This window comes from Schistocerca nitens, chromosome 2 (genome assembly GCF_023898315.1).
Source record: "Schistocerca nitens isolate TAMUIC-IGC-003100 chromosome 2, iqSchNite1.1, whole genome shotgun sequence".
Taxonomy (NCBI): domain Eukaryota; kingdom Metazoa; phylum Arthropoda; class Insecta; order Orthoptera; family Acrididae; genus Schistocerca; species Schistocerca nitens.
This window is the reverse complement of record NC_064615.1, coordinates 619073082-619092225: the sequence shown is the minus strand read 5'-3', so window position 1 is coordinate 619092225 and position 19144 is coordinate 619073082.

Below are 19144 nucleotides of genomic sequence, written 5' to 3'. Positions count from 1 at the left end.
TATTCTGTAACTGCCAAAGATAGTTTAAATGGTACTAGCATTTTTGGTACGCTACAGAACGAGTGAGAGTCGCAAGTTAACAGTGAAAGAGGTCGATAGCGAAGTGTCTGCGAGAGCGCGAGGAAATAAGTGTACATAAACGATGTGGTGGTATTACGTACAGCAAACGCATTGTGGATGTGCCGCGCTTTTAGTTGCATCAGCCGCAGTGCAACTATTATTCAAGAAGAGGATGAAAGAGGATTACAAAAAGAAGTGCACTATGTGGCCAATGACTTTTTTTAAAATTTTGTCTATAAATCTAAGAAGAGCATAAGAATGAATAATTGTTATTACGAAACCATTACGTCGCACCAGTTACAGCTACATCTCAAAATAAGACGATACCATTTCAGATACTTAGAAATGTAGAAGACTTGCAGTGCGTAGAGTCATTTTATCGACAAGTGTAATAGTAAGTTTAAAGTTTAATCCTTACCCTTGTTCTCTTAATTATTACCAATGGTTGGATTCTTATCTTATCACTAGTACAACCGAGTAGTGTTTAATTAAAAAAGATAAATAAATTCATAAATAAAATTAACGATTTTTTAAATTCTTGTATGAGCTAAACATAAAATATATAGCAACCGATAAAAGCCAAATACGTAATTTAAAATGTAACATAGCACGTTTATGTAAAATTATATTAGTCAAATACAGAAATACGTACTCAAAATTAAGATGTATAATCTTTCGCTCATCCAGAACTTGGTGCAGGCTACAGCTGTCTCGATATGATTCAAGAGGTGCTCTTGAGTGCACTCTCCGGTTACATCCACTAACGGACAATTTAGAGGGTGTTGCATTGTTTGTATGTCACCACACCTACACTTGTCAGTGTTGTGTAGCCCCACCATTTCCTAAGTGTTTTGATCTTCTCTTGCCCGTACGAAGTCGGTTCAACGTTCTCTAGCGTCTCCAGTCTTGGTGGGAGCCCTGGGCTAGAGCTTCCTCTGTGACAAGGAATTCTGGATATGCTTTTTACTATAATTATTTTACGGAAATTGCAGTATACAAAGCCATTTCTAGATATCATTTCCCTTATCGAGTCCGATAACGGTCTGCTATCATTCCGCGAATTTTGCTGCCAAACGCGTTACATCAGTTCAATATGCCGAAGAAGCGGGTTAGCCAAGCAGAGAGTCGGCTCTTTTTAGAGCCAACCCTGACAGTTATTTCGCTCAACATCAAATGAATTTCTGTCACCAAACAAGACCTAGTTGTAGAATTAATGCATTTTCCAGATACTATAATTTCTATTCCCATTCATTGGTGCCAGCTGACATAAAGCCAGTTTTATAATTTGGCTACATTGATTGTGTCAGTCCGATGAAAGTTCATGAAGTATTATAAGTAATGAAAATTCATAAGATAATGTAAAACTGTTACCTTACTATGCGTGTTTATTGATTTGCTATACTGATATTAGCTTTGGTACTTTCGGCGTTGCTAACTATAAAACATTTTGAATTAAACTGTTATATTTTCTTGTAGTGAATTCTGATCACTAGGCAGAAGTTATTCAAGAACCCAACGAGTGTGAGCATTATTATGAGTGACATTTGTCAATCGCTTTTGCGTTAAGTGTTACAAATGAGTACATCAATATTTTTTAAACGATTCCATTCAGTGCTACGATAATTAACTATCAATCATTTTATAATTTCTTGCTTTTTCAGTTGAGTTCACGCACATGCATTGGCAGTTGTCGCCTACATGTGTTACAGTAATTGTTAGGTAATTTCAGTCTGAGTCAAACATAGTCAATTTCATAGCTCCTTAAACGGACTGGGGACCATTTTGTTCCACTTAATAATCACAGTTTCAGTGAATTCCAGTTTCTTAATTAATAATAAACTCAGCTAAGTAAACAAAATTAATCAACACAGTTTTTCATTTTACCGAACATTAGCAGTGCAGCATATTTATTTGGCATCACAACTTCCAGTACTATGCTTGTCTGCATTCTATCGGTTCGTTTTTCTAGGACGTTAGAGACGTCAGAAATTTAGGCATAGTGTACACTGTTTATTACTAATTATAACGAAAAGTGTAGGCAGGCTATAAACTCATGAGGTTAAAAAACTAAAACCTTTACCAACACCTTTGTGACATCCGTTTATGAACACCGGAAATGTGTTAGTAGGCTTTTAAGTGTCTGAACCTTATGACTTGAGTTTGCCAATCTAATTATGAGAGCACTGTCTCTCGAAACACGATGTGTAGGCCATAAAACAGTCGGATGCTTTCAACTGAATCGTTATCGTTTCGGTGTGGTGATGCAAGCCGAGCGCGTGCAACGCTCGTTGCTTTCACAAAAAATCACACTGGAATATGGTGCACTGGTGCAAGGCAAGTGTGTGTAATGCTCGTTGCTTTCACACTGAATATCAGGACAAACTAAGGTTTTTATATAAACCGAGTGGGTGCAGTGTTCATTGCTTTGACAAAAGAAGTACGTTCTCTCTGTAATAGATCACTGCGCACAAGAACAACGCCGAAACAGTGAAGTGTATCAGTTGGGAATACAACCGATGATATTTGTTTCTAAAGCGTCAGCTAACAGGGACAAGTAGCAGGACAGATTCCAGGACCTTGAAACCTAAATTAAATCTGAGATTAACTCTTATTTATTTGCACTAATGATTTACATAATGCACAATGAGATTAACAGATACCGAAGTTCTGTATAGTTAAATTAAGTTACAAAGTGACGCTGACACAGTGAGAAGTACCAAAAAACCGCGGAAAAGCTGCATGGCGAAGTAAATAAGTAACAATCTTCACGGAATGTGGATTGCACTATCACAATCGCACTGTTTACATTTTCATACATAGCAACCGTGCGCCGACTAAAACTAAATGGCACCTGAAATGATGCTCTCCAGACCCCGTCCCAGACCAGAGTGCCCAGAATCCAAGTTCGCCATACTCAACTCTCTACTCCCGTACAACTGTACATGGAGGAGATACTGTTGTCAAAGTGACGGGTGAGAATTGTTACTAAGTTCGTGAGGAAACAGGGAAAAGTACACATGATTTCTCTTCTTTTGTGTATAAGAAATACAGTTTTCACCACGAAGTTAGCGCTCTTCATCATTGGTTAAACTTACGCTTGAGGAACACTGTCCAGAGTGATGCAGTAGTATTGATTGAACCAAATTTTTAGAGTAAACACAACAGACTCCGCCGTGTTTGCGAGATGGTGCTGTGGCATCTCAAGCTTTGGAGTCGGGCAGGAAAGAAGAAACGTCTCACTCGATGTACCTATGGCAGCTTTAGGGTAGGCACAATGCACAGCGACCCGAGCGGTGCAGGCGCCAGTCCAGCTTGCTATGGCCACAGACCAGCTCATTGCCTGGTTCTGCGAACTGCCCATTCCCTGGCAGCAGGCCTACTATGGCGAGCGCAGGGCAGCTTTCTCAGACACTGCTGCAGTATGCTCATTAGATAACTACGAAACAACTGCAGAAAAATAAAGTTTTATCACACAGCTATAAGTGAGAGTTATGTTATGTTATGTTAACCGGGGACCTAGAAAGACGGAGAGGCTCCGTCCCCGCCGCAGCCGGAGTGGTCCACAACCCCACGACGTCTACCGCAGTCCACCTCACCCCTCTGCCGCCCCACCTCACCCCTCTGCGGCCCCACTCCAAACCCAGGGTTATTGTGCGGTTTGGCCCCCGGTGGAACCTCCCCCTCCCAGGGAACGTCTCATACCAGACGAGTGTAACATTGCGTAGTAGAGTAATGGTGCTGCACGCGTGCGTCGAGAACTTGTTGGCGCAGCAATCGCCGACATAGTGTAGCTGAGGCAGAATAAGGGGAACCAGTCCGCATTTGCGAGGAAGATGGAAAACCGCCTAAAAACCATCCACAGACTGGCCGGCTCACCGGACCTCGACACAAATCCGCCGGGCGGATTCGTGCCATAAGTGAGAGTAACGTAACATTGTGACGGTGAAGTTACGTCAACACTTCACTCCACCGAAATTGAAGTAAAAAATAACGCTCAGCAACGCAAAGTTCTTTCGTTACAAGGTCGCGTAGCTGCAACTAACTCAAAAATCCACTGTGATTATGGTACCCTAAGTAAATACATAGATTATTTGTGTTAGCGAAAGAATAACTACGATAGGAACCTTTCTTCTTCATGTATGTTTACAAAAATTATACTCGGCTTGGGTTGTGGTGCAGGCTTGTTGTAATAAACACTTGCCTTGACAAACTTAAAAATTAAAGAAAATTTTATCCTAGAAGCTGTGAAAATTTGTTAGTGTACAACATGAAGAAATATTCAAAAGGGATTTTATATGCTTTCTATTTTTCTGGGGCAAATTTAAAAAAGTAATATTTCCCCACATCAGGATATTCTGATCATAACTACAGTTCTTTCATAATACACTCTAAGATGAAAGAAAACAAAGATCCCGAGGGAATTAGCCGAATGGGACGGAAATCGGTAGATGTAAAGTACGTGTGCAGACAAACAAATGATTAAAGTTTCGGAAAAATTAGATGCTTTAATAAAAAAAGAGATAGCTCGAAGCACTAAGGGACAACATCTGAGGTCATCAGTCCCCTAGTACTACTTAAACCTAACTAACCTAAAGACATTACACACATCCATGCCCGAGGCAGCAGCAGCGCGGTTCTGATCTGATGTGCCTAGAACCGCTCGGCCACAGCGGCCGGCGTTTTATTCAAGCGGAAGAGCTTCACAGAGTGAGCAAGTCAGTAGTGCATTCGTCCACCTCTGACCCTGATACAATCAGTTATTCAGCTCGACAGCGGTTGGTGAGGTTGTTGGGTATTCTCCTGAGGCATACTGCGCCAAATTCTAATTGGTGCGTTAGATCGTCAAAATCCTGAGCTGGTTGGAGGGCCCTGCCAACAATGCTCCAACCGTTCTCAATTGAGAAGAGATCCAGCGACCTTTCTTTCCAAGGCAGGGTTTGGCAAGCACAAAGACAAGCAACAGAAACTCTCGCAGTGTGCGGGCGAGCATTATCTTGCTGAAATGTATGCCCAAGATGGCTTGTCATGAAGGGTAACGAAACAGGGAGTAGGCTATTGACGACGTAGCTCTTTGCTGTAAGGGCGTCGCAAATGCAACCAAAACTGCCCTGCCATGAAACAAACGACACTCCAGAGCCGTGTGGTGGACGACAGTCAGATTGGCATTCCACTGCTGTCCAGGATGTCTTCAGATAAGTCTTCGCAGGTCATCGGGGACATTTCGAAGCGGTACTCATCACTGAAGACTCTAGTCAACGATCTTCCAGGCTGAATGTCCCGATAATACTGTAGACGGGAGTTTTCGTTTAAAGAGGTCAATGGTAGTTGGTGCAAGGGGCTCTGTGAGCTCATCCTCCTTTCTGTGAGCCGCCCATTAATGGTCCTGGTGGTCGTTAAGGCATCAGATGCTCTGAGCACCTTTCTGACAACTGCTCGGTCCTTAACTGCTATGATCTCTCAAGGCCGATCGCTCCTATCCAAATATAGAGTGATTTGCCGATTGCTCCAACCAGCTTTTTTGAGCCCAGCTGCACGTTCTCTCTCAAATTCTGACATCTGTGTACATTGTTCTGCCAACGGCCTTGCCGCAGTGGTAACACCGGGTCCCGTCAGATCACCGAAGTTAAGCGCTGTCGCGCTGGGCTAGCACTTGGATGTGTGGCCGTCCGGTCTGCCGAGGGCTGTTGGCAAGCGGGTTGCACTGAGCCCTTGTGAGGCAAACTGAGGAGCTACTTGATTGAGAAGTAGCGGCTCCGGTCTCGGAAACTGACATACGGCCGGGAGAGCGGTGTGCTGACCACATGCCCCTCCGTATCCGCATCCAGTGACGCCTGTGAGCTGATGGTGACACGATGGTCAGTCAGTACCGTTGGACCTTCATGGCCTGTTCGGGAGGAGAGTGTACATTGTTCACTCACCGGTCTGTGAGGCATAGTCTCTGTCCAACAGAGTACACGATGTGAAATTCGCAAAGACTTTATGCCCTGGTATCGACATGTTCCCTGTTTACTAACCTTGCCATTTGCGAAGAGATATTGCGCTGCATTGTCACACATTCATCAGTCACCCACCAAAGTATACAATTTTGCATTTCCTATGGATAACGCACACAATGGAATCATTCGGCACGATATCCCTGAGAAGGACATCCAACAAATCTCTCAATCGTTGCCCATCCGAATAACTGCTTGCATAGGAGAGAGACGTGGGCCTCCGCATCAACTGACTTGCTCAGTTTGTGGAGCTATTTCTCTGGTATAAATCATCCATTTTTGTTCTGAAATTGTAACGATTTGTTTGTCTGTACGTGCACATCACATCTACATATTCCCTTCCCACTCGAATAATTCCTTCTTGGTGCTTTTTTTTTTTTTTCTTCATCTGTGTGTGTATGTTCTCGGAATTTTCGGGAAGGCGACATAGACTGATGAACACCAGTTTAGTTGGACCATATTATCGAAAACACTGGATTATCAAAGCACCCTTTCCAAGTCAGACACTTCTCTTTTTTGCTTATTCGAAACGTGTAACAAGAAGAAAGTTACATTGTTGTTGTTGTGGTCTTCAGAGACTGACGCAGCTCTCCATGCTACTCTATCCTGTGTAAGCTTCTTCATCTCCTAGTACCTACATCCTTCTGAATGTGCTTAGTGTATTCATCTCTTGGTCTCCCCCTACGATTTTTAACCTCCACGCTGCCCTCCAATGCTAAATTGGTGATCCCTTGATGCCTCAGAACATGTCCTACCAACCGATCCCTTCTGCTCGTCAAGTTGTGCCCAAATTTCTCTTCTCCCCAATTCTAGCCAATACCTCCTCATTAGTTATGTGATCTACACATCTAATCTTCAGCATTCTTCTGTAGCACCACATTTCGAAAGCTTCTATTCTCTTCTTGTTCAAACTATTTATCGTCCATGTTTAACTTCCATACATGGCTACACTCCATATAAATACTCGTACTTTCAGAAACGACTTCCTAACAATTAAATCCATACTCGATGCTAACAAATTTCTCTCCCTCAGAAACGCTTTCCTTGCCATGGCCAGTCTACATTTTATATCCTCTCTACTTCGACCATCATCAGTTATTTTGCACCTCAAATAGCAGAACTCCTTTACTACTTTAAGTGTCTCATTTCCTAATCTACGAGTAATTCCCTCAGCATCACCCGACTTAATGCGACTACATTCCATTATCCTCGTTTTGCTTTTGTTGATGTTCGTCTTATATCCTCCTTTTAAGAGACCGTCCATTCCATTCAACTGCTCTTCCACGTCCTTTGCTCTCTCTGACAGAATTACAAAGTCGTCGGCGAACCTCAGAGTTACATTAAAAAGGCGAAATACTTCGTATTACTGGATTAAATTCGTATTTAAGAGCAGAATGTCGTCAGAAAATCCTTTCCTGACGCTGTATTATTGGCAAAAGCGCTATGACAGTTACTATTTAAGACAACAGTCACGTGCACACGACAGAATTAAGGAAAAGAAGTAACCGTCTGTTCATGTTTTGGGTCTTCTGACATGGAGGCACCGTCTTCAAACTAACGTACAGTGTGAGCCTATAGTGCCATCCACTATGGTGTCAAAATTGTTACCAAAACGAAATAGTTCCTGCCTTTCAACAATACCATAGGCAGATAAGTGCAGTAACTGTCACGCAATCAGCTTAACACCCCATGCATCCAAGCTGGTGACAAGAATAATATGCAGAAGAATGGAAACCGAGGATATCTTAGAAGCTGGACGGTTAGCACTTATGAAAAGTAAACGCTGTGTCATGCGATTTATCGACTAAGACAAATCGGTGGTCAACTAAAATGGTGTGTGATTGACGAAATTCTGAGAGAAGTAGGTATAAGCTATAGGAAAAGGGGGGTATTGTACAACACATACAGGAAGCAAGAGACACGATTAAGAATGGAGCATCAAGAGAGGAGTAGGCGCACTGAAAACGGCTAAGCAATAGTGTATATATTTCTTGTAATGTTCAATCAGTATATAAAAGAAGTATTGACAAGAAAGATCAGTCATTCTGGATTGTGATTAAAATTCCAAGCTCCAAAGGATACCAATGACAAGATTAACTGACGACATTGTCATCCTCAGTGAAAATGAAGAACAATGACAAGACGTGTTGAATGGAATCTACAGTCTGATGAGTACACTTTATGGACTGAGAATAAACTAAAGAAATGCAGATGTATTTAGAAGTATCAATCAAACGAAACATCAAAACAGGAAACCACGTAGTCCATAAATGCCTCTATCTTGGAAGAATTATTGCGCATGAAGAACGTAGCAAAAAGACTTATGAAGCATGCTAACACAGGGAAAGAGTGCGATACTACCTAAAATAATTTTACCAGTCTTAGTCATAGGCTTTATTCTGAGGAACGAATATCTGAGAATGCATTTTGCAGCACAGCACTGTATGGAAGTAGCAAAATAGTAGTGAACGAGAGTCAGAGCGTTTGAGATGTGATGTTTTACAAGGCTTCTGAATATTAAGTGAACTGAGACATAAAATATGAGGAGATATACAAAAGAGACTACCTATATTACCCTTGTAAGTCCTCTTCTGGGGTACTGCTGCAAGGTATTGAATTCTTTCCAGATAGGATTGACAGAAGAGATCGAAAAAGTTCTAAGACATGCAGCTCGTTTTTCACTATCACCAAATAGAAGAGAGAGTGTCATGGGTATGATATGCCAGCTGGAGTGACAATCATTACAAAAATGAGTTTCTCGTTGTGGCGATATCTTTTCATGAAATTTCAGTGCCCAATGTTCTCCTCCTACCGTGAAAATATTTTGTTGACATGCACATACACAGGGAGAAATTGCAAAAAGAGAGATTAGAGCTCTTTTATCCCATATGTTATTTGATGACGTGCGCTTCAGCTAGGAAAGGAGTATATGAACGTACTGCCCAGAAAAAGGTACAGGATGATACGACATGTGCTACAACATCAAGGAATAAGTTCCGTGAGACTATCATGGGCCATAAAAGGGAAAAACTGTTGGACGAGATGAGGGTTACAACACATCAAACACATAATAATGTGTGAGTGCTGCTGGGAGGTTGGTACAGGAGAGGGAATGCTGGCAAACTATTGACCATATCTGTTACATCTGGGACTTCCTCCCAAACCTCTGGATCAGATCCAACGTTATTTGGCACGGAAACAGCAGGTCTCACATGTAGCAGCACTGTTGTTTTTACAACCGCCTAGATAGAACAGGAGCTGAGATTAAGGAAAACTTTTTTTTCAGCCCCTGGTGTATATGGGCTGCCCTAAACAACAGGCATTTTGTGTGGGAATGGTATCTGCCTGCAAAATGAATATGCTGTGCAAGGCAGCCTAAATGTCAAGGGCTGCTCTGCATGACAGGCACATTGCGTTGGAGTGGTGTTGGCCAGTTTATCACCCTCCTTTGCATGGTAACCTGTACATCAAGGTCAAATAAATTATTTTAAAGCAACTGATGTATAGCCTACACAGCATTACAGGCATGTTGTGGGAGTAGTATCGACCTGTATTACTGACTGGTGTTGCTAGGGCTTACGTTTAGTGCTGAACACTGTTGGAGAAGGATGAGACACAAGAGAGAATGGACAAAGTGAGGGGGAAAGGAATAGAGACAGGGGATAAGGGGAAGACAGGTGAAGCATCTAAAAGGTGTAGAGCAGTGGTGGAGAAAAGGAAGAGGGAGAGGCAGAGACGATAAGAGAGAAGGTCAGGAGAATATGGTCAGAAGGAGGGATCAGGAAGATACGGTCAGGGAGAGCAAGTGGAGGAAATGGATAAAGAGAGGACAAGGTGGCGATAAAGAGACAGAGAGAACAGGAAGGAGGAGACAGAGGTGTGAGATGAAGTGGTGAAGCAGAGGGGGAAGAGATGGAAAGAGAAAGGGGGAGGAATAGGTGTATTCAATCTATGTTTCATATGCAACAGCGGGAAAATATGGGGGGGGAAGGCTAGAAAGTATATAAATAGATCACATGGTGTCAACAACCAATTTACATTTTTCGAACTGGTATCTCCTGTTATACGGCTATACCAATAACGAATATTAGGCCTCTCAATTACTAATGGTAAAATATCAGACAGAAGCTAAGTGACTACAGTGTGATAATTAGCGCCAGGAGAAACCAAACACAGATAACTTCAAACTAAGCACGGGTAAACTTTAATAGAGTATGAATGTGACCAGAGAGGTAACAGTTTGCAACACCAATATCGATTGTAAATAGATGTATTCTATGTAACTATGCATCTGTGATTATGAAGTGTTTGTTGTTTTTTAGTTAAGGTCGTTAATTTGTGACAGGAAAGTTAAAATTTGTAAAATATGTATATATATATATATATATATATATATATATATATATATATATATATATATATATATATATATTGTAAAAGCTAAATGATGTTTAAAAATAATGAAATTTTATAGTAAATGTAAGTTCATAAAGAAAATTTTGTATATTGGCAGCTGGTTCATGCTTAGGGAGCTTGTATTGTGAAAGGTAAAAGGCATAGGGAAGAACCTCCGCAACGGCAGTGGCTAGGTGCGAGGTAAAAGGTGATTTTGGCTGTCGATCTGGGCCATTCCTCGGTGGGAACGTTACGCAGTAAGTGGATAGCCGTTGCACGGTAAACATCGAGGGTCACAAGGAAGGTAGTTGGAAGCAGTTTTGTATGGAAATGTGCCTCAGATGTGGATTTGGCTGTTGCATAATACTCTTGGCAGTAAGGAATGGCTCTAATACGATAAAAATCCATCGCCGAGAAGAAACTGCAAAGAGCATTCAACATCAAGAGCCGTGAATACCGTTAGCCGCCAAGTCGCTTGCCACCACTATTTCGCCACTGCTCCAACAACTTCAGACACACAGATACGTATTATAATATGGACCTGATAATTTATGCGAGTGTTGTTAATAATAATCCAAGTGCTATAAACCTGTGTTTTGAATCCCAACATTATCCTAATTATGAACCGAAGCAGGATCCCCTAGTAAATGTGCAGAAAACCGAGTATCCTGTTTCTACGTGACTAGTGATTTGTTTCTGTGAATTAAATGTGCAAAACTTTAGAGCAAGAGATTGTAAGTGTTACTCTCTAAAATACCTGCTCCACAGGTGATGAGAAAGGCACTTAAATTATACTTATTTGAAATGTAGTCTCGATTACTAACATGAACATTTTTTTTTGGTTAATCGAGCTCAGTGTTGAGTAATTTGCTTCAAAGGATGAAAACATAAAATATTCCAAGTGGGGTTAAGAATTAATGTTGGCTGAATTGAACTTTGCTTCTGAAATAAATATAGAGTTTGCCTAGAAAGACAGTATCTGTTTATGGGTCCCACTGTATTCTCCTCATGTTAGAAAGACAAAGGGCATAATGTCGCTACGAATGAAATCTGATACATTTCCATAAATGAGGCTACAAAAATTGTATATGTAGTATTAATTTTAATTTTTTTGTGGTATTTATTTGTCAGTTAAGTCAGAACTCTTTTCATGCCCAACTTTAGTTCATTGTTACCTGCAGTAACATCTCAGAACTTAGTTCCATAATGATTGTGATCGTAACTGTTATTATTTTGAGTGGAGTACAATCTTGCTTTCTATGATAACTGGTTTGTGCATAAGTGGTAACTACTGCTACCCACATCCTAGATCGCCCTGTAGTCGTGTGTATCCAGCCTACTACTCAAAAGGAATCTTAATGAAACTCACTTCAACAATTCCTATTCAATTTTTTTATTAATATTTCTAATTAGGCTGGCGATCGTTTATTGTTTCATTTGTATGAACTTTTATACTTTCATTATCCCCAAAGAAAAGCCTGTGTAGTTTTCTCCGATATCCTTTATCCATTAGACATACATGCAGTCAAATACAAAATTCCTCCCAGAGGGTAACACCAGTTTGTATCGTAGCAAACGAGTACCAAATGCTATACTTGCAAACCCACTAAAATACAGATCGGAATCTAAATATTGGGTGTAATCCAATTATAAGATGAGTATTGAACTCCCAGCTGCGCGAACTTGCAGTACATTAGGCGAGATAGTCCATAGAAACTTGTCAGACCACAGACTACGGAAAAAGCTCCTGGAGGATTCGAAACATTACATGGGAAGCAATGACAACAGTAGAAGACGAGGATCACTGGAGAGGAAACCGTGATTATTGCCAAAACAATAACATCTGAAGTATGGAAAATCGTGAGCATAATGAACAAACTGAGAACGAGCGTTACAAAGTAATTATGATGCAAAGAGGTAGAAATGAGGTCGTGGTAACATATCATTTCGCGGTCGGGGGTTTGTACCTCGAAATTTTCAAAACCGAAATGATGTGGAAAACTAAGGTGCACGTGTTTTACGAGCCAGATTCATGCCGACAAGTATTACAGGCCCAAATTAAAGAAATCATACCAGATTAAGCAAAGTGAATTTAAGACACGAACAAATGACAGAACTACGTCACAAGGCAGTGTACACAGAACGACAGGTGCTGGTAGATATGAGCCACGTACAGGGAATATACAGCAGGCAGTAACATGCAAACCAGGCCACTGCGTGCATTATTGAACTTCGAGGAGCAATCAGCTGGTCACCGTTAAGTTGCGGTAGCTGCAGTAGGAAGAGGTAACGTCACAAAGAAATTCGTTGGACCCGTTTCAGTGGAGAATATCACCGAAATGAATGGAGAATCGAATATATTATTAAGTACAAGTGAAAAAAACAGACAATTTGTGCGAAGGGGAGTCGTCAGGGATCGTAGAAATGTGTGATGATTTGATTCACAGTATAAAGCAATATGAGTGGGAAAATTTTGAAGATGGTTATACGGCAAGACATTTAATAAAGAGAGGAAACGAAATTGGAAAAGTCGGAAAGAGGACGTAGCTCGAAGATGGAAATTGGGTGAAAGTAGTTAGCACCGCACAAGGTGTGCGAGCAGCAATTTTAGAGGAAGACGTTGATAGGACGAAGGAAGGAGCCGCACTAAGCACAAGAGCTGCCGATGTTAGGGAAATTGATGCAAAAAATAGAGAAATTGTCAGTATAAACAGGAATCCGGAGGAGGACGAAATCTGCAATAGTGTGGATAAGATCCTTTCTGACGGAACTCTCGTACAAACAATTGTTGGTGATGGTCATGAAGATCTGGATTGAGAAGAATGTATGTGAACCACTGAAACCAAAAACTATTATATTAAATATGAAGTTACAGTTGACACCATTCGGAGTTATATTGAAGAAACGCCTGTGACCGAAAATGAAATAGAAATTTAACGAAATGATCGGAAAACTGAAAATAATGAAACTAACGAAAGATCAGATGGAGAGTTGGTTCGTTGTATTACAGTAGAATTCATGCTAGAATCAGACAGTGAATGTGAAATGAGTGAAAGTTCAGACGAAGAAAATGTAGAAATAGGGGAATGAGAACAAAGCATTACAGAAAATATATCTGAAAAACGAAATGGGGATTTTTCTAAACAAAATCAGGCGGTAAACACCAAACCAAAAAAGGAAGAGCCAGCCGATGATACGATATTGGGGCAAGATTTGATATCAGTCGTGAAACAGTTTGAACTCAGAAAACCGAAAGAGCCACCTGATGATACCATATGATGGCAAGAGTTGAGTAGAATCATGAAAGATGTAGAAAGCAGGAAACCGGAGAAGCAACCAGATATAGGTGATTGGTCAGTAAATAGCACCTTACTGCCACTACAATCACAAGGACTGGGGCAGGTTTATTGTAGACTTTGAAAATGTAATAAATACTTTACATCATGAAACTACAGGATTTACAGCCGAGGCAGTCCTACTTAATTGTAAAAGCAAAAGTGTAATTGTAGAAGACTTACAATTTCCACTCAATGTAGAACTAAATCAGAAAGAGAAAAAAGACTTGGTAAGAAAACGAATGAAAGAAAAAGCGGAAGCCAGATCTAAAAAGCACGATAAGGGCCTTAAAGTTACCAAATCCAAAATTGCTAATATTGTTCTCCAAAAATTCACGAAAAATCCAGTGGAATAAACCAGCAAATTTCTAAGTTCAAATACATTTATAGTGATACCTTTCAAGTGCAAGGAACTCTGCACGCTAATGCCTATTGTCTTGTTTATCCTAAGTCAAAGAAGCCATTGGGTGTTCGTAATATTGTAGATTTAGAACGTTATGCCCACAGAAATGAGTAATAAGGGGCAAATTAGAAAAGTGTATATGTATTTAATCAAATAGTATTTTACTCTTTATATTCTATTGTTATAAGATACCATTACGATGACTCCAACAATGGTTTTCTGGAAAGCTACCTGGTAATCCTTTTCTTTGTCACGTAATTGCGTGTCAATATGGAAACCTGTATATTGGCACACGACTGTGAAAATAAATTCTGAATTTATGAGAATTGTATTCTCATGCTGTCAAATGGAGGTAAAATAAAGGCCAAAGTTCCAACTTATACTCCTTGACACTTATTCTGGTAGCTGCATCAAAATAGTTCCATCCCAGTAATTGCTGTTTGAACAACTCCAAACAATTTACGCATTAAAATGTTGACTGGAAGTAATAATAAGTCCCCCACAAGCTTCATATGAATTTATATTTTGGCTCCATTGTACTTCCTCTCCGAAATCAACTACACAACTGCATTTGAATCTAGAGATAATCTGCTTCATGTTAACATCATTGTCCCATCAAATACGAAACCTCTAAGTATCTTCTAGTGAACTCTTAACAACGCTTTCGTCACAAAGGAGTTGTCTTCTTTAGGTGAAAATTCAACTCTATAATGGAATAATGTCCAATCAAGGAGAGTTTTAAGTTCACAATAATCTGTCAACATAAATGCTCCAACACTGGATGTACCTTTCCTTGTTGACAGATGCCCTGGTCTTAATTTCAAAGATTGTATGTTCTGGTTATTGATGTTCTATTACTGAGTGTTGTAATGTTGGAGAAAACTTTTCTGTTATCGGACTACTGATGCAAGTCTATAAGTTTCATATTCGATAAACGTAATGGAATATCCAGTTGTGTAAAGTCCAGGCTATGATTTGTATGAGAACTGCAATAATGGAATATTGCAGTATGATCAGATGGACTACCAAAAATGTAATTGGACGGACAAGTGTTGATCATGAAAGTAACAAAGGACTGCCTTGAATACAGAGGGGGCAGCATAGAAGACTAGCCAAACTGGGGCAAGAAGGTATGTCTGAATATGGTAAAATGTCACTCATGGACTGCCAAATGCTATTGCAGGCAGCAATATTATTTGGTTATTGTCTTAATTAATGTTGAGTGCGTTTTTGGTATGGTTTTCAAAAATGGACTGTCTGTTTCAAGTAAGGGCAGTGAGAAAATAATACTGGGTTTAATACAAATATGTTTATACATCTATGTAAATATTAAAGAATGCACTGCTATTATTAGAAGTAGCGTTGACAATTTCTTGCTTAATAATTTCAAAATTACACTATAGGATGTATGAAGTGTACAATGTTAAACTTTCTTGTGATATTGTTATGTATGAACTCGTATATGTATACCTTCATTTTTCTTGTATACTTGCAACATGCTACGCAATATTCTTGGTAATGCAGAAAATCAAGATTACTGCTTAACTTATTGTTTCATAAAATGAGAATTAAATATCATAGGTCTACGAAATCGAATATTCATGCTTCTGTCTTGTTTTGGTAATGATGTGTATGAGGTTTATTGTGTTTAGTGTATTTTGTGATACATTTTTTTTTATGTCCAACTCTGGTTGGATTGATTAATTTTCTTGACTGCTCGACACTACACAGGTGTTGTTGATGTTTCATTGATGTATCCCTGTCGGGAAACCTCAATGAAACATGAGGCATGTGTAACACAAATGTCGATTGTAAATGACGTATTCTATGTAACTAAGTGTCTGTGATTATGAAGTCTTTGTTAGTTAAGGTCATTGATTTGTGACAGGGATGTTAAAATTTGTAATATATATCTTGTAAAAGCTAAACTATGTTTAAAAATAATGAAATTTTGTAATAAATGTACGTCCATAAAAAAAATTGTATATTGGAAGCTGGTTCATGCTTAGGGAGCTTGTATTGTGAAAGGTAAGAGCTGAAGGGAAGCCCTTCCGTAACGGAAGTGACTTGGTGCGAAGTAAAAGGTGGTTTTGGCGCTCGGTCTGGCCCGTTCCTTGGTGGGAACGGTACGCAGTAAGTGGATAGCAGTTGCACGGTAAACTTCGAGGATGCCAAGGGAGACAGTTGGAAGCCTTTTTGTATGGAAATGTGCCTCAGATGTGAATTTGGCTGTTGTATGATACTCTTGGCAATCAGGAAACGCTCTAATACAATAAAAATCGGTCGCCAAGAAGAAATTGCAAAGAGCATTCAACATTAAGAGCCGTGAGTACCGTTAGCCGCCAAGTCGCTTGCCACCACTATTTCGCCACTGCTCTAACAACTTCAGACACACAGATATGTATTATAGCATGGACCTGATCATTTGTGTGAGTGTTTTGAACAATAATCCAAGTGCTATAAACCTGTGTTTTGAAGCCTAACATTATCCTAATCATGAACCGAAGCAGGATCCCCTCCTAAGTGTGCAGAGAACCGAGTATCCTCTTTCTAACTAGCTAGTGATTTTTTTCTGTGAATTAAATGTGCAAAAATTTAGTGCCAGAGACTGTAAATGTTACTGTCTAAAATACCTGCTCCACAGGTGATGAAAAAGGCACTTAAATTAATCTTATCTGAAACGTAATTTAATCTCGATTGCTAACATCAGCCATTTTTCTTTTTTTTTTTTTTTTGTTAATCGAGCCCAGTATTGAGTAATTTGCTTTAAAGGATGAAAACATAACTTATTCCAAGTGGGGTTAGGAATTAATGTTGATTGAATGGAACTTTAATTCTGAAATAATCGTAGAGTTTGCCTAGAAAGGCGGTATCAGTTTACTGGTTCCTACTATATTCTCCTCATATTAGAAATATAAATTGAATATTGTCGCTATTAACGAAATTTGATGCATTTCCATAAATGAGAGTATAAAAAAGTGTGTATGTAGAATTATTTAATTTTATTTGTGGTATTTATTTTTCAGTTAAGTCACAACTCTTTTCATGCCCAACTTTAGTTCACTGTTTCCTGCAGTAACATCTGAGTACTGAGTTCCATAATGATTGTAATCGTAACTGTTATTATTATGAGTGGAGTACAATCTTGCTTTGTGTGATAACTGGTTTGTGTATTAGTGGTAACTACTGCTACCCACATCTTAGATCGCCTTGTAGTCGTGTGGATCCAGTGTACTAATCAAAAGAAATCTTAATGATAGTCACTTCAGCAATTCATATTCAATTTTTTAAAAATAATGCTTCAAATTAATATGTCTAATTAGGCTGGCGACCGTTTATTGTTTCATTTGCATGAACTTTTATGCTTCCATTATCCCCAAAGTGAAGCCTTTGTAGTTTTCTATAAACTGCATTATATTCGAAGTTACTGTCCGGTACCCTTTATCCATTAGACAAACACTTGTTCAAATACAAAATTCCTCCCAGAAGGTAACGCTAGCTTGTATCCTAGCAAACGAGTACAAAGTGTTATAAGTTATTTATTATAAACTTGAACAAAGACAATAGAATGTACCAGCTTACTAACATGTTTCAAAATAACAGAAGCAACAGCGAAAGCAAAATAAAAAAAAAGAAGGAACGGAAAAGAAATGGAGAAATCAAAAACTCCTTGTAGTCGAGAGCACGAGACGGAAGACAATGATATACCAACGTGCACTGATAACTATATACCGGGAACCTAGTCTAAAGACGTATAGATAGCTAAAGAAATAAACAGAACACTACACCAGAACTAGAGAGATAGTGAACAAATTCAACTTCAAGAAAATCTATGTGTCGGGGGGGGGGGGGGGGTGGGGGGGGTGAAGAATGAGGTACAAGGTGTGGCGATAGGAGAGGGAGGGCAAACTGGTGAGAACAAAATAAAATACAGCTTTCCTCGTTCATATTAGGGAAGATAACGGCGCAATAAAACGATACAGAAACATTTCTACTAAATTAGCTCCATCCTGTGGTAATTCAGGGAAAATGGACGCGTGATACTAAGACCAGCCATGGAAAATCCATGCCCTACTGAGTGGCAGATTTAAATATTTTGCGTCCCTAGGCACACCATACTATATGCGCTCCCCGCCCCCCAAAAAACATGTTTTAAATAATAACTGTCACCCGATCACTTCACAGTTGACGTTTCGGGTGGGAGCGCTGTGAGCTGTTTCCGTATTCTGCTATTCGTTGTTCTGAAGCACGTGTCAGCCGTCTATTAGCGCTCAGTCAAAATGTAATTGGTTCTTGAACTGTACTTGGAATACGGCAGTGGAAAAATTGCATTGTGTTCACACAGTATTCTGTCGAAAGACAAGAGAAACAAAGGAAAATAGAATGATATTTTCACTCTGCAGCGGAGTGTGCGCTGATATGAAACTTCCTGGCAGGTTAAAACTGTGTGACGGACCGAGACTCGAACACGGGAGCAAGTGCTCCACCAACTGAGCTACTCAAGCACGACTCATGCCCCGTCCTCACAGCTTTACTTTTGCCAGTACCTTGTCTCCTACCTTCCAAACTTTACAGAAGCCAGGAAGTTTCATAAGGAAAATAACTTTTCTTTTACGGCCTAAAAATTCAGCAGACCATGTAGAAGACAACGGATTTTTGTTATACATTCACTTTTACACGAAACTGTTGAAAACGAAACTAAAGAAGTTGTGTTACGATCTAAAAATTGAAGCGAACGTGGCATACATAGAAATGAATACGTACTTTTACAGAGATGCGTTCAAAATTAAAATTAAACTGTCGTTTTACGATCTAACAACTTGAACGTGTAGCAGGTAAAAAAAAAAAAAACCACGCTCGGTATTAACACGTGAATCTATAGGAAAGCGTAAGAAACGAAAACGAAACAGAGATTTCGGTGCACAAACTAATTACTAAATACAGGCGAACAAACACAG